This window comes from Larus michahellis, chromosome 3 (genome assembly GCF_964199755.1).
Source record: "Larus michahellis chromosome 3, bLarMic1.1, whole genome shotgun sequence".
Classification (NCBI taxonomy): Eukaryota; Metazoa; Chordata; class Aves; order Charadriiformes; family Laridae; genus Larus; species Larus michahellis.
In genome coordinates, this window is record NC_133898.1 from 74,141,602 (window position 1) to 74,156,828 (window position 15,227).

The 15,227-nt window shown below is 40.0% G+C and overlaps 1 protein-coding gene across 2 annotated transcripts in view; it reads right to left on the reverse strand.

Moving 5' to 3' along the window:
- NKAIN2 (sodium/potassium transporting ATPase interacting 2) overlaps positions 1-15,227 on the reverse strand; it is a 561,651-nt gene that overhangs the window by 185,158 nt on the left and 361,266 nt on the right. The gene's annotated exons all lie outside the window — the stretch shown is intronic.

Below are 15,227 nucleotides of genomic sequence, written 5' to 3' on the forward strand. Positions count from 1 at the left end.
AGAATATAATTTGCAATTGAAGTATTAGGATAATTAATTTATGTTGCCCTGCCTGTATGGTTAAGCTATTAACCGATGAAACAGATCTCAGAAAAACAAAAAGTGAACAAACAGGGACAACTGAAAAAAGATTCCCCACCATTATTTCAAATCCTGTGCTGAATATCTCTATATTTCTATGGCAAGAGACTATCTCTTGAACAATCCTCCACGGTGCTCTGTAGCCTGACAGTCCTCGAGTTTATGGAATGTGTAAAAGAATGATGACATTAACATTTAGAGAGCCTTTTCTTTTATAGTGTATTATTTGTGGTTCGGCAAGCATGTTCTTGAATAAACCTAGATCTCCTCTCCATATAAAATTTCAGTAATAGTTCAACATAGCAGGATTTTGCAGTATTTGCTTTTCCTGCACGTTAGAGAGAGGTACAAACCAACCTGAAAGAACATGTCACTGCAGCTTATAGTAAGAAACTATACTCATTTCTTGTCAGTCCACCACTTTTATTTTGTACCATTTTGGAAAAGAAAAAAAAAAAGAAAAAAAGAGAGGAGTTTTTTTCAGATATGTACAGGGGATATGAGAAGCAACTAATTAAAAACTCCCTTTCTTTGAAAGCTATACTACTCCAGAAGGAAAAGGAAAAAAAACCAACACCCTGAACACCCAAGAGACAAGAGTTATATTTGTAACCTGCTCTTTTGCTTAAGTTACTAGAACCTGTATTCCCTTTTCCTGGAGTAGCTCAGCAACTGGAGCAGACTGTCATTTGAGAGGAATCCATGACAGTAGTTTGTGTGGTGTTTTACCCATCATTACTCCTCTTCCAAGCAGAAGGAAGAAGCAATGCACTTTTGCTGACCCCTAACCTTTTAAAAAGGTGACTCTCCTACCTGTTTGTATTTGAGTATCTGGGCTTCACCATCTTTGAAACAGTTTTATTTTTTTCTTAGGTTGCCTCTATCACCTACAGTGATACAGTAAGGATTATTCACCTATAAGGCAATCTATATTAGAGATGTTTATTCTCACCATAATGATTCCTATAATATGCAGGCAATGTGATTACAAAACAAAACAGCAGACACCTCATATTACCTTGTTAAGGCTATGGACTAATATTATGGTAATTTATAGCTCCATTGCACATGGTTGTTTAAAAGAATTTAAAAGAAAGAAAGAAAGAAAAAGAACCAAGCACATATAACAGTGGCCTGTAGCTTGACACAAACTGTGAATACACTTTTTAACTAAATGACCTCATTAAATTTTGGGAGTCTGTTATTTCTTGTCTGATTTTTATTCTAAATATAATACCACAGCTTCTGTGACTCATGCACAGTACCTCAGGATAGTTTTCTTTTTGATGTACACTGCATTAGTCATACTTATCTATTAACACAGATGATATGTGGTGCAACCTCTACACTTACTGCTGTTTTCTAGAAAGTATTAGTATATTACTTGGTTCTGTAATTAACACTGGTACATAAACCAATGCAAGTCCAAAATAGCTTTTAGGATTCAGGATTGTATGACAAAACAAACATTCTTCTCCTCCAAGCTGTTTCATTGATACTATCTTTTCTGCAAGACATGAAATTAGCAGACATAGAGAAAGTTAACAGTCCTTACATGGTAAAAATCAAAAGACCTTTAGATATCAGCTTTCCCTGACAAAGCTAAAAATGAGACCGAACGTATTGATTCCTGACCAGCCCACAGATCTTGAGTGGTCTTGTCCAGTCCAAAATGGCAGGTTCCATGGAAACATTTGAATGATTATATGTAAGCAGGCCAATTGTGAAAAGAAAACTTCCTTGTTAACGGTGCAGGATCAAACAAAATGCAAATTGAGAAGAGGATGTCTGTAAAAAGGAATGATAGGAAAAAAGTATATCTTTTGTTTAAAAATGGAGTATTGTTAGCCTGACCATGGTTCAACAAAGTAAGTGTGAAGTCCTGCACCTGAGGAAGGATAACTCCAGGCACTAGTATAAATGCTGAAGGATGGCCATCTGGAAGGCTTCTTTGCAGAGAAGGACCTGGGGATCATGGTGGACAGCAAGTTGAATATGAGCCAGGCGTATGCCCTTACAGCAAAGGCATCTAATGGTATTCTGGGCTGCATTAGGAAGACCATTGCCAGTGGGTTGAGGGAGGTGATCCTTCCCCTCTGCTCTGCACTGGTTGGGGCCACACCTGGAGTGCTGGGTCCAGCTCTCTGCTTCCCTGTACAAGGCAAACATGGACCTAGTGGAGAGAGTCCAGCAAAGGACCACAAAGATGATTAAGGGACTGGAGCATCTCTCATACGAGAAGAGGCTGAGTGAGCTGTGACCAGTCAGCCTGAGGAAGAGAAGGCTCAGAGGGATCTCATCAACGCATATAAATAAATACCTGAAGGGAGGACATAAAGAGGACAGAGCCAGGCTCTTTTCAGTGGTGCCCAGTGACAGCACCAGAGGCGATCCGCACAAACTTAAATGGAGGAGTTTCCCTCTGAACACCAGGAAACACTTTTTCATTGTGATTGTGATGAAGCACGGGCACGCGTTTCCCAGAGAGGTTGTGGAGTTTCCATAGTTGGAACTATTCTAAAGCTGTCTAGACATGGTCCTGGGCAACTGGCTGTAGGTGGACCTGCTTAAGCAGATGGCGTGGACCAGATGACCTCCAGAGATCCCTTTCAACCTAAGCCACTCTGATTCTTCAGTTGTGTTCCATGTCCTCTTACAGAAACATCCTATACCGTTTCCTCACCTCTAAGAAGTGCATCTCATGAAAGGGCTGAAATGGATCTACGTTTTTTGAACATTACCAACCCAGCAGGGTGTTCTAATAGGGAAATAAGGTTACAAAATGTCAGAGCAGGGGAAACACAGTCACTGCTTCTTGTCTTTCTAACTCCACACTGCAAAAATAAGAGCATGCTGGATCTCCTAAAAAGAGGAGAGCAACTTCCCAGGATTCAAAGTTCCCCTCTCTTTCTTGTCTCACTGGTATTCTTGTGAGGCATTTGGCAGCAGGCTTTCACTAACCTTAGTACTGTGAATGCTTTAGGTCATCCAGTTTTGTAGGTAGAAGGATGTTTGTGACTTAGAAGGGAATGGCAGCATTTTTGCCTACGACTGGCAGCTGGCAGTCATATTATTTTTTTTTTTTTTTGTTTGGAAGCTGAACTGACAAAGTGAAAAAAAATATTTCTGATCAAATTGAATACAACAGTATGTGTAAAACAGAAAATAAGAGACGATGCTGGGGATGAATGAAACATTTTAGTTCTCTAGGCTCCTTTTACACAATCTCAGAATATCCAGGTGATATGACCAGAATAACCAATATCAGAATACTCACCAGGTTTTGGAAGTTACCCTCCCTTGTCTGCTCAGGGAAACTTGACACATATTGTCTGACTTTGAGAAGACTGCCAGGGTTGTCATGCTACAGAGTCACTCTCAGTGCCTTTCTGCAGTTCATGCAGAAGAATTTTCTAGGAAGCGGGATAGCTTGACTAGCTGAAAATAGGAATAATACACCTCAAAATCTTCATAGTTTTTACTATGTTTCTAAGTTTCTATGTCCTATGAAAATAGGAATAATACACCTCAAAATCTTCATAGTTTTACTACGTTTACTATGTTTTACACAGTTTCATACATGGCTTTCCTCTAGGAGATAACAGACATAGTGTCAAATAGCTATAAATAAAGGAGAGGACGGAACCAGGGACTGAGATTTCTGAGTACTGTAACTAGGCTGCTAGACAAAGTATTTCCTTCTTCCCAGTTTTCTGATTCAAACTAAAGCACTGAAGATGAAAGTTGTGAACGATTTATGTCAAAATTTGTAAACATCTGTGTCTAGACTGATTTTGCTTACTAATACTCTTTCCTTACCTGACACAAAAGGTGTCATAAGGTGTTAAGTACTGGCTGCAGAGCGCTTTCAGATACGTATACAAAAGCAACTCGTAAATATTACTGATTCAAAGAAGAGTGGTTTCTTAAAGCATCTTGATCGTGTGTTTGTTTCAGTCAAGTTGCAGCACTGCTTTAAGCACCCCTAGGAAACTGTTCTTATCGCACGCAGTTTTACTTTAAGAAAAATATGGCTATAAAGAAAAATATGCCTAAATCCTTCCCTTACTTTCTTCCATTCAGTCACTCCTGGTTACTTCTGTCTGAACCACCCTGCTCGATTCCTCTCTCATTTACCCTCTTAAAACACTTACAGATATTTAGCGCATCATTCATGAATCATTATTTAGACAGGCACTCCATATTTAGCTCTTCTCCTTTTCCTCATAAATCAGTCCCTTCCAGACCCTCAATCATTTTTATTGCTCTTTCATAACTGCTGATAGTACTCATAAATGAAATGTCTGTAATGGCACTAAGCAAGAAAAAGGGAACAAGAGACCAAGGCTGGAGTTAATAAAATAAAAATAAAACATAACCTAACTTGGGCATCCTCTTTATTTTGGCAATCAAGTAGACATAAATAACAGCACAACAAGGCAAATGAATTACCAGAAGCTAAAGTGAGGCCCAGGCATACTTGATGACATATTTATAAGCCTTGTAGAGGGGGAAGTAAAAAAACAGCTAATGTGAACATCTATTTCTGTTTTTCAAATCAGTATTCTAATATTCTGTGCACATGAGTGGTTGCTAGCATTCAAAACTTAAACATGTCAAAGCAGGACTCTCATAAGCACAACATGTAAGAACAATATCTGTTGCCATAGGACAATTTTCTGAGCCCATTTATCTTAACTCTGCTTAGAGATGGTTTCATGGGATCCTTTGCAGTATTTAAGATATATCAAGCTTCAGAAACAGCTCTCATTTTTATCAAGATCAGTTAAAGGCTTAGGAGGGAAAGAATCACATTTTTGACAGTCTGATATTTACAATATTGCGTCCTAATAGTTTTAGTTTAAAAGAAGGGCACCTCCCATTCCCCTGTGAGGATAATGAATGCTGGGACCCTGGAATCTGAAGTTTAAAAGGCGAGATGTTAAGTTTCAGTTAAGTTTTTACTTTAAGCCTTTTTATGAAGAGGCAGCTTTTTAACAAAGAGCATTCTGAATGATTTGTCATGGAAGAGGCAGAAAACTTTATGGGCGTTCAAATAAACCGCCTTCAGCCAGTGAGGCCAATAGCTGCTCTGCTCTGTCTCTCTGTGTGCAGTGTGTTTGACAATGCACATATGACAAATTTCTAAATGTATGGAAAACAGGAGGCATGAAGATGAATCCAGCAACATCTATTTTTAGATTCTATTTCTGTGCATTTGAAAAATAAAGAAAATTAGACAAGTAAAATTTATAAAAGCAATTGTTTTCTACAGGAAACTCAGGAAAAACATTGAAAATAGAAAATCTCAATATATATTAAGTTGTGGCAGCTAGCGCTCAAATGTTCTATAGCCTTTCTTATGGATCCTTTATGAAGCTCATCTTAAAATCTATTTTTAATTGCTTATAATTTGACTGGTTTAGATTTGTTTTGCTCTTAAACAACCCTTAAGATTAATTTAAAATTTTAAAAAATATTTAATGTATTCAAATCTTCTGGTTTTGCACTGCAGGTATGTAAAAACATCAAACGCTTACAGTTCTAAATGCAATACTGATAATAAAAAACCCCAGATACAAATAAATCAACATGAAACAACGGGCATTCCTACCTTAAAGAAAAGGTATTTGCTAGAGCCTGGATATCAAACCAGATCACTGCTTGTCAGCAACTGAAGATTTAAACACATGTATTTTTTCAAGCAATGACATGTCACATGAAGAAAAGGAAGATTAAAGCACTGTATTTTTTTCACAATAACAAAATATCTACTCACTTCTATTTGGAAGATATAGGAGAACATTAGTGCTCCTAGTTATTAGGATACCAATTCATAGATGAGTTGCTTATTTTACAAAGAACTCATTCCTCCTACATGCACACAGTCTCCCCTCTGCTTTACGTCAATGATTCAGTCAAAAGGAAAGAAAATATCTAGAAGCCTTCCAGACTAAAATTTGATTTTTATTTAGCTGAAAAATAAAATAATAAAATATCACAATGCCCCAAATAAGGCATTGTGATGCAAAAGGAACATAAAACAGGCCACAGCACTTCAACCAAACTTTTAGCTATCATCTGACCTAACAGAATACTTTGCCAGTTTGAACACTCTAAACTTGTCTGATGAAACATTTATGACTGTAGTGTTTAAAGTTAAAATAGTAAAAGAAATGAGTCCATAATCTAGAGCAAGTATTAAAAGCTGAGGTTTTAATCATTACCTCTGATTAAGAAACTCCATTCATCAATCATTCTCTTTCAAAGTCCGTGAATAAAGAAGGCATACCTATACACTGTAATTAAATACAGGTATCTGATTAAGATATTCCAGATTGCTTAAAATAAATGGTAGTCTTGGCACCAAGAAACCTTGGAGATGATTGGTAGGAATCAGCTGTAGCGCAAACATAAGAAATACAGTGGATAAAAGTGTTTTGCCTCTGCACATCTTCTGAAGGGCTTTTGCAATGGAATATCCCTGAAGAAAAATGGTTTCAGGTTAGGAAAAGTACATCAATTTCCTAAGTACCATTGGTACAATCTCTTTTATATGGGGGAGGGGAGGGCTGGGTGGGCTTCCTGTCAGTCCTGTGCATTTACTTGACTTCATATAGGTTACATTTATTCTCTCTATATTATGTTTTACAGATGGCTATACCAAGATTAACAAGTGGGGACCTGAAAAACTGATGATTTAATTCACATCACAGGCTGCGTTTTCTGAGATTTTGGTCTATCCTTACTTGCTAGGAAAGAATAAGAAGAGAAGACACGCACGGTGAGGAGCAAGTGAAATGTGGAGATGAATACCTAATTGTGCAATGATGCTGACAAGAATACTTTGGCTGCTCTGATGCTGGGATGCAGTTCAATGAACTGGTAAGGAGGGAGAGAGGTCATGTCATGAAAAAGAGGAGGAATATAGTATCTTCACCTTGAGAATATCACACCACCTTGCAGCTTTTAATGAAAACGGTAGTGGTGTCAGCAACAAAAGCCTACAGATAAGTATAAACACTGGCTCTTGTTCAGAAGGCTAAAGTCATGGTGGTGGTCGTTGGTGGTGGTGAGATTACGTTATACTTCACAGACTTGGATAGCGAGGAATTCACTGATGGATGCCTCTACGGTCAGGTCAGACGTAGAGGAAACATGCAAGTGAAATGGAATTCCTATTATATGGTCAAATGTACGATAACTGAGAATCATCAGGACACTGACTGAAGCCAACAGTTATTGCTCACTCAGGAAGGACAGGTAGAGATAACTAGAAGAAGCATTGACTTGTGCGTTAATTATGTCTAGCATCTGTTTTGACATCCAGGATTTAGCAAGATGCTTCTCTTTAAAATGGATGGGCAGTTTAAAGGAAACAAAGAAAACAGATGTTACTTTTTCTGGAGGTCTCAGAACCACGAGGCCAATAGAAAGAAGGTTTTTTTCTCACACAGCTGTAGAAGTAGCAAAAGAGCATTATCTTCTGTAAGACAAGTGAGGCAATCTTTTTCTCATCTCAACACTGGCAATGACTCAACTGGAACATTTCAAGCAGCTCTTTCTGGACCCCAGCAAAGTTGTGAGCTGGCAGAGATGCCCATGGCAAAGCAGAGATGAAGAGCTGCAGGCATGACAATCTGAGGAAACAGTACAAGATTTTCTGCAACATAAAGGCAAATCTTAGGGTGAACATGGTAACAACTGCTGCTGGGCAACCGATCTATTACTTCTATAAGAGAATAGGACAAAAGTAGCACGTTTAAGTAGAAGATTTTCCTTCAATGTCATAAAAACTTTTTTAATTGTAAATCTAAGCTATGCAGCCATGATTTGGAAACTCCATTCAAATGACTGTAAAAACATTGGACATTTAAAACTAGGCTACACAAGTATCTGACAGGAGTTTCCTGGGTAAAATTCATATTGATCTTCTGGGTCTCGTCTAGTCCTGTTCGCTATGACAATGTGTATGGTAGTAAATATAAAAGATCAGGGCCTGCTCTCTGGCCCAGAGGACAGCTGAAATTGTGTAGCTTGTACAAACATTGCTAAATTTGCTTACTACATATTTCTTATCCTATAACTGCATTTAAAAAGCCTCTCGATAGCCCTCTTTTCCAAACAGTGCTTGACAATTGTCTAGGCAATGACTAGTTGGCACGGGACAAAAACTATATCAGGGTCCTGGCTAAAACAATGCAAGGATACGGACTTGAGCCAGCGATCCAGTCCCTGCCTGAATCCTTTTAGGTCTAATAATATAGGTGTAGCTTGCATACCAGGACCAGGACTAGTTAACTCTCTGCATAAATAATATGTGAATGAAATTCAATGCCAACTACCACAAAGTAAAGCACACAAGGAAAAAAAAAATCTCTAATCCTACAAATTCATAGGTGGATTCTGAATTAGATATTACCAGTCAGAAAAGAGATTTTGGAATGATTACAGATCTGAAAACATTAATAACAATAAAAAGACAAATAGAAAATTTGAATTATTTTCTAATAAACCAAATAGGAAACTAAACAAAAGCAGACAAAATGGAAAACATAATTATGCCACAATACAAAATCATAATGCAGGGAAATCTCGAATACTGTGTACACACTTCTGGCCACATATCTCAGACACGAGGTTATGATACTATTCACAGTACACATTAAGTGGCAGAGATGGCTGGTAGTATGGAACAGCTTTCTGCGATTCAGTAAGTCTCTAATACACTAATTTACAAAGGAAGGAGGAGATATCAAGGAAAGACGACTCTCTTCTTGTCATCTTTCTTACTTTTTTTCTTTAGTCAACTGAACAAGTTGAACTCTTTTAGTCAGTTCTTGCAAGCTCTCTAAACCTCTGACCATCCCAATAGCTTCTGTTTACATCTGTTACTTTTGAATACTTGCTTTTTTGATGAAAACACTGGGACTATACCCTCTATTTCGTACGAAGATTCAGCCATGCCTTCTGAAATAGCTTCATTACCTGCCTGTTTCTACTCAAAATACCTTACCTGACATATGGGGTCCACTTGTCAGAGAAGGGGAAGAGCATCTTTGGTCAGAGGCTTGCCAAGCTCTTGAAGAGGACTTTAAACAAGAGTTGCCAGGGGAGGGGAACCTCAATCCATTCCACTCTTACCAGTTTGATGACAATGCCAGTAATAGATGCCTAGAACCTGAAGAAGGGTCACAGGTCAACAGGAGAGCACCTGGAGTGAAGCACAAAGGAATACTAGCCACTCCAGCCCGTAAGTCAGCTTCATTAAGGGCCCAACTTAAATGCCTCTATGCAAATGCACATAGCATGGGGAATAAACCAGAGAAGTTAGAGATGTGCTCACACCTGCAGGGCTACAATCTTATTGGCATCACGGAGACATGGTGGGATGGGTCATATGACTGGAGTGTTGGAATGGAAGGATACAGGCTTTTCAGGAAGGGCAGGCAGGGGAGACAAGGAAGGGGTGTCTCTCTCTATGTCAATGACCAGCTGGAGTGCATGGAGCTCTGGCTGGACTGGATGAGGAGCTGACCAAGAGCTTACGGGTCAGGGTTAAAGAGACAGCAGGGACAGGTGATGTTACAGTGGGGGTCTGCTACAGATCACCTGACCAGGAAGACCAAGTGGATGAGGCACTTTATAGACAGATAGAAGCAGCCTCACGTTCACAAGCCCTGGTCCTCATAGGGGACTTCAACCACCCTGATATCTGTTGGAGGGACAACACAGCAGGGCATAAGCAATCCAGGAGGTTCCTGGAATGCACTGATGATAACTGCCTTCTCCAAGTGATAGAGGAGCCAACAAGGAGAGGTGCCTTGCTGGACCTTGTTCTCACCAACAAGGAGGGGATGGTGTGAAATGTGAAGCTCAAGGGCAGCCTTGGCTGCAGTGACCACGAAATGGTGGAGTTAAGATCCTTGGGGCAGCAAGGAGGGCACAAAGCAAGCTCACTACCCTGGATTTCAGGAGAGCAGACTTTGGTCTCTTCAGAAACCTGCTTGGCAGAGGGCCCTGGAGGGAAAAGGGGCCCAAGAAATCTGGTTCATATTCAAGGATCACCTCCTCCAAGCTCAGGAGTGATGCAACCCAACAAAGAGGAAGTCAGGCAAAAACACCAGGAGGCCTGCATAGATGAACAAGGAGCTCCTGGAGAAACTCAAACTCAGAAAGGAAGCCTACAGAGAGTGGAAGCAAGGACAGGTAGCCTGGGAGGAATACAGAGAATTGTCTGAGCAGTCAGGGATCAAGTTAGGAAAGCTAAATCCCAGATAGAGTTAAATCTGGCCAGGGATGTCAAGGGCAACAAGAAAAGTTTCTATAGGTATGTTGGTGACAAAAAGACCAGAGAAAATGTGGGCCCTCTCCGGAAGGAAACAGGAGACCTGGTCACCCAGGACACGGGAAAGGCTCAGGTACTCAACAACTCTTTTGCCTTGGTCTTCGCCAGCAAGGGCTCTAGCCACAACACCCAAGTTGCAGAAGGCAAAGGCAGGGACTGGGAGAATGAGGAACCCCCCACTGTAGGAGAAGATGAGGTTCGAGACCATTTGAGGAATCTGAAGGTGCACAAGTCCATGGGACCTGATGAGTTGCATCTGTGGGTCCTGAGGGAACTGGCAGATGAAGCTGCCAAGCCACTATCCATCATATTTGAGAAGTCATGGCAGTCTGATGAAGTTCCTGGTGACTGGAAAAGGGGAAACGTAACCCCCATTTTTAAAAAGGGAAAAAAGGAAGACCTGAGGAACTACAGGTGGGTCAGTGTCACCTCTGTGCCCAGGAAGATCATGGAGCAAATCCTCCTGGAAGCTATGCTAAGGCACATGGAAATTAAGGAGGTGATCAATGACAGCTTACATGGCTTCACTAAAGGCAAATTGTCTGACAAAATTGGTGGCCTTCTACGACAGCATTACAACATTGGTGGATAAGGGAAGAGCAACTGACGTCATCTACCTGGACTTGTGCAAAGCATTTGGCACTGTCCTACATGACATCCTTGTCTCTAGATATGAGAGGCGTGGATTTGACAGATGGACACTGAGTGGATAAGGAATTGGCTGAATGGTCGCACTCAAAGAACTGTGGTCAACAGCTGGATGTCCAAGTGGAAACCAGTGACGAGTGGCATTCCTCAGGGGTCGGTCCTGGGACAGGTGCTGTTTAACATCTTTGTTGCTGACATGGACAGCGGGATGGAGTGCACCCTCAGTAAGTTTGCCGATGACACCAAGCTGTGTGGTGTGGTTGACATGCTTGAGGGTAGGGATGCCATCCAGGGGGACCTGGACAGGCTTGAGAGGTGGACCTGTGAAAACCTCATGAAGTTCAACAAGGCCAAGCGCAAGGTCCTGCAGGCGGGTTGAGGCAATCCCAAGCACCAATACAGGCTGGGCAGAGAACGGACGGAGAGCAGCCCTGAGGAGAAGGACTTGGGGGTGCTGGTGGATGAGAAGCTCAACAATAGCTGGTAATGTGCACTTGCAGCCCAGAAAGCCAACCTCATCCTGGTCTTCATCAAAAGCTGCAGGTCAAGAAGGCCAGCAGGTCAAGGAGGCCAGCAGGTCAAGAGAGGTGTTTCTGCCTCTCTACTCTGCTCTGGTGAGACCCCACCTGAAGTACTGCGTCCAGCTCTGGGGCTCCCAACGTAAGAAGGACATGGACCTGTTGGAGCAAGTCCAGAAGAGGGCCACAAAGATGATCAGAAGGCTGGAGAACTTCTTCTACAAGGACAGGCTGAGAGAGTTGAGGTTGTTCAGCCTGGAGAAGAGAAGGCTCCAGGGAGACCTTATAGCAGCCTTCCAGTACCCAAAGGGGGCCAACAGGAAAGATGGGGAGGGACTCTTTTATCAGCAAGTGTAATGATAGGATGAGGGGTAACAGTTTTAAACTGTAAGAGGGTAGATTTAGATTAGCTATTAGAATGAAATTTTTTACTCTGAGAGTGGTGAGACACTGGAATAGGTTTCCTAGAGAAGTTGTGGATGCTCCATCCCTGGAGGTGTCCAAGGACAGACTGGATGAGCCTTTGAGCACCCTGGTCTAGTGGAAGATGTCCCTGCCCATGGCAGGGGGGTTGGAACTAGATGATCTTTAAGGTCCTTTACAACTCTAACCATTTTATGATTCTATGATTATATCATTCTATGATAAGCCAAGTCTGCATCTGTCTTTTTTATGATTCCATTACATTCACCTTAGTAGCCATATCATGGTCAAATGATGAAAGCGACTGAATGAAGGAGAGCAGAAGATGCTTCATGACTTTGAAAATGAAGATATTTTCATTTAGGTACATGTTAAAGAGTCTAACAGTCAGCCATCAATTAAACAAAAAAAACCCCAACAAACAAGCAAAACCAAGAACACTGAAAACAAAGCAGAACAAATACGAAATGTGAATAATTGGAAAAAGATGAAAACAACAATGGCCCAAAAGCTTGAAGTATATTTTCTCTTTGTGTTCTTTATTCCTCCCATGACTAGTGATTCCATCCATTCTATTTGTGTTTTAACATAAAATATCACTAACATACTGATACACTAGAGTCCACATTCTAATTTTAATTAAAATCAAATATATCTGGTGGTGTATTTTTTGCTTCAGAGGAATAATTGCACATTTATGCTGTTTTAAATGAGAACAGAATTTAGCTCACTACATTTTTTACACACTTCACTGGCTGGGTACTGAGAATGTCTTACTGGATTGGTTGGATTTTTTCCTCATAAGAAACAGACGTGATAATTTGTATTTGGCAGTTAAACACCTGGTCACTAAATATTTAAAATTCTGAAATGAAATGCCTCTCAATAAGCTATGGAGCAATAACATGCAAATACTTACTTATAGTCAATCGGCATATAACAAGGTATGAACAATGTGTGTGCATTGTAATGAAGTGATGCAAATGACCTCAGAAGCTGGAAGACACTGCCAGAAGTTTGAATTGTATCCAAAATAAGAATGTCTGTTTTCCCTACAATCTGCTGAATGCAGAATGCATTAGTATCTCAGCACTGCACAGCTGTGTTTTTCTATCGAAGGAGGATAATGCCTGCTTTCAGATTTGGAAAAAAAAAAAATCCTTCCTAATTGAGTTGGGTACCTTTATCTGCATTCAAGCTGCTGCTTATTTATTTTTAAATAACTGAATTCTGGCAACGTTTTATCCTGAACGAAACACACCGTTTAAAAAGAGTTAGACATTCCATGTCAGCCTTCTGCTATGGCAACACAGTGCCTGCTTAAGAGGATCTTGACCTTTTTTCTTTTTCCTCATGACTAATCAACCAAAATTTTTTTGTGATCCTACCTATGGCCTCAGACTTGTTCCTCCCTATTGTCTGATACAGTCTTATAGGACAATCAAAACATACAGCCACAGTTCTCCCTTTAATTGTCCTGGTGCAATATCCAGATCCATGCCTCTTCAAGGGCAATTTCCTCTCTTAAAGGGTGAGAAGGCGTCCATCACTTTCTCCTCCATACTTTGCTTGTCCAGAAGATCTGGAGCTCAGCAAGACAATATCAAGGGAAGGGCTGCTCAAGTGGAGGATTCAAGATAAATCTAAGTCATGAATAAACCGTGCATGAACCACTCCATGGCTTCAGACATGAAGTGTTTGTGTTTTTTTGTTACGAGTCTCTTGTTCCTTTTTCATTTTCTGCTGTCACAGTGAGGACACCCACCTTGCTACACTTAGCGTTAAGCAGCCTAGCACAAATGTTGCTGCTCTTTGTTGGGGAAGAGTTCAGTGAAATCAGATCTAAAAGAAGTATCAAAATCTGATGAAAGCGATCTTGAATACAATTTCCCTATAGGTATGATCCATGGTATCCATACAAAGTAGAATGTGCTCTTCTTTTGCAGCAGAATTATACTACTCCAGACCCCTCTCGTCCACTGAGAGGCCTCAGGCTGCTATAATAAAAATATTTCCGAGGTACTCTGTTATTCTGAAGTCAAAAGCAATTTCTCTTCTCAGTTATACTCCACTGTAACACAGAGAACCTGTACTTACATAGCTAGAGGTAATAATGGTGCAGAGTTCCAGTTGGAAGAAGTCCATAAGTATATGTTTAAGTCTCTTTTCACTCATGAGTTCGACAGAACTGAAGCACATGCTTGAAGATTAATAACTGTTTGTCTTAAATGTTTTGGGTTTTTTCTTAAACTTTATTGGCCTGTATTCAGGCTTGTGTATGAAAGAAATCACATTTCAGTAGCATATTAGAAGAAGGTAGGTCATTAGATAATATAAATAAATCATTGCAGTTCCACTGTCTTCATTACAGTGACGAATCCAGCCCCTGAACCAAGATATTTTATTTATTTTGTTCTTACTACTCCTTAATGATACAAGCATTTGCTTTTCAGAAAGCTGTGATTCATCTATATTGTAACACACATTTTTTTAGTGTTTACACTTACTGTTGTATTCTAACCAAGCTAAATTTTTATTTCATACCTTTACTTTCTACCTGAGCATATTTCAGCAAAGTAGGGATGCGATCTGATTACCATGTGTCAAATATGACTCCTTTTACACTTTTCTATTAAGGCGAGGAAACCTTGTTTAACAGTCATTTATCAGTTTTGTACAGGAAGAAAAAAGTTCTGTTCACACAAGAGATTTGTGGTTTATTAACTTAAGCTTTTTTGTAAAGTGAATTAGTTAAACTCCATTGTGGATGTATAACTCAGTTTAAAAGCAGTTTATTTCAGTTTAGCTTAAAGAGATTCCAATTTATGCTAAATTGAAAAATGCCTCATTTAAACTGCAATAAAAGTAGCTGCACAACTTCATTTACTGGTTTAGTTAAATTAGTTAGATTTATTACATTTGGTTGAACCAATATAACAGTATCACAGATCCAAGGCTGAAATTTTAAGCTAAGATGTAGCCTGGCAAGTTTATAAATTTTAGCGGCAGATTATCTGCTGATATTGCTAATTATCTTGCTACTTTGGGCAGTAACTAACAAAGCCCATGTCTGAAAAGGGTTACTGTGCAGAGCAACTGCAATGCGCATGTGAGTGAGACTTAACAGCATGTTACAAGGATCTACCAAACACTTCATACGATGATCAATCCAATACTGGATTGGAACAATCCTCAAATGCACGAAGGTG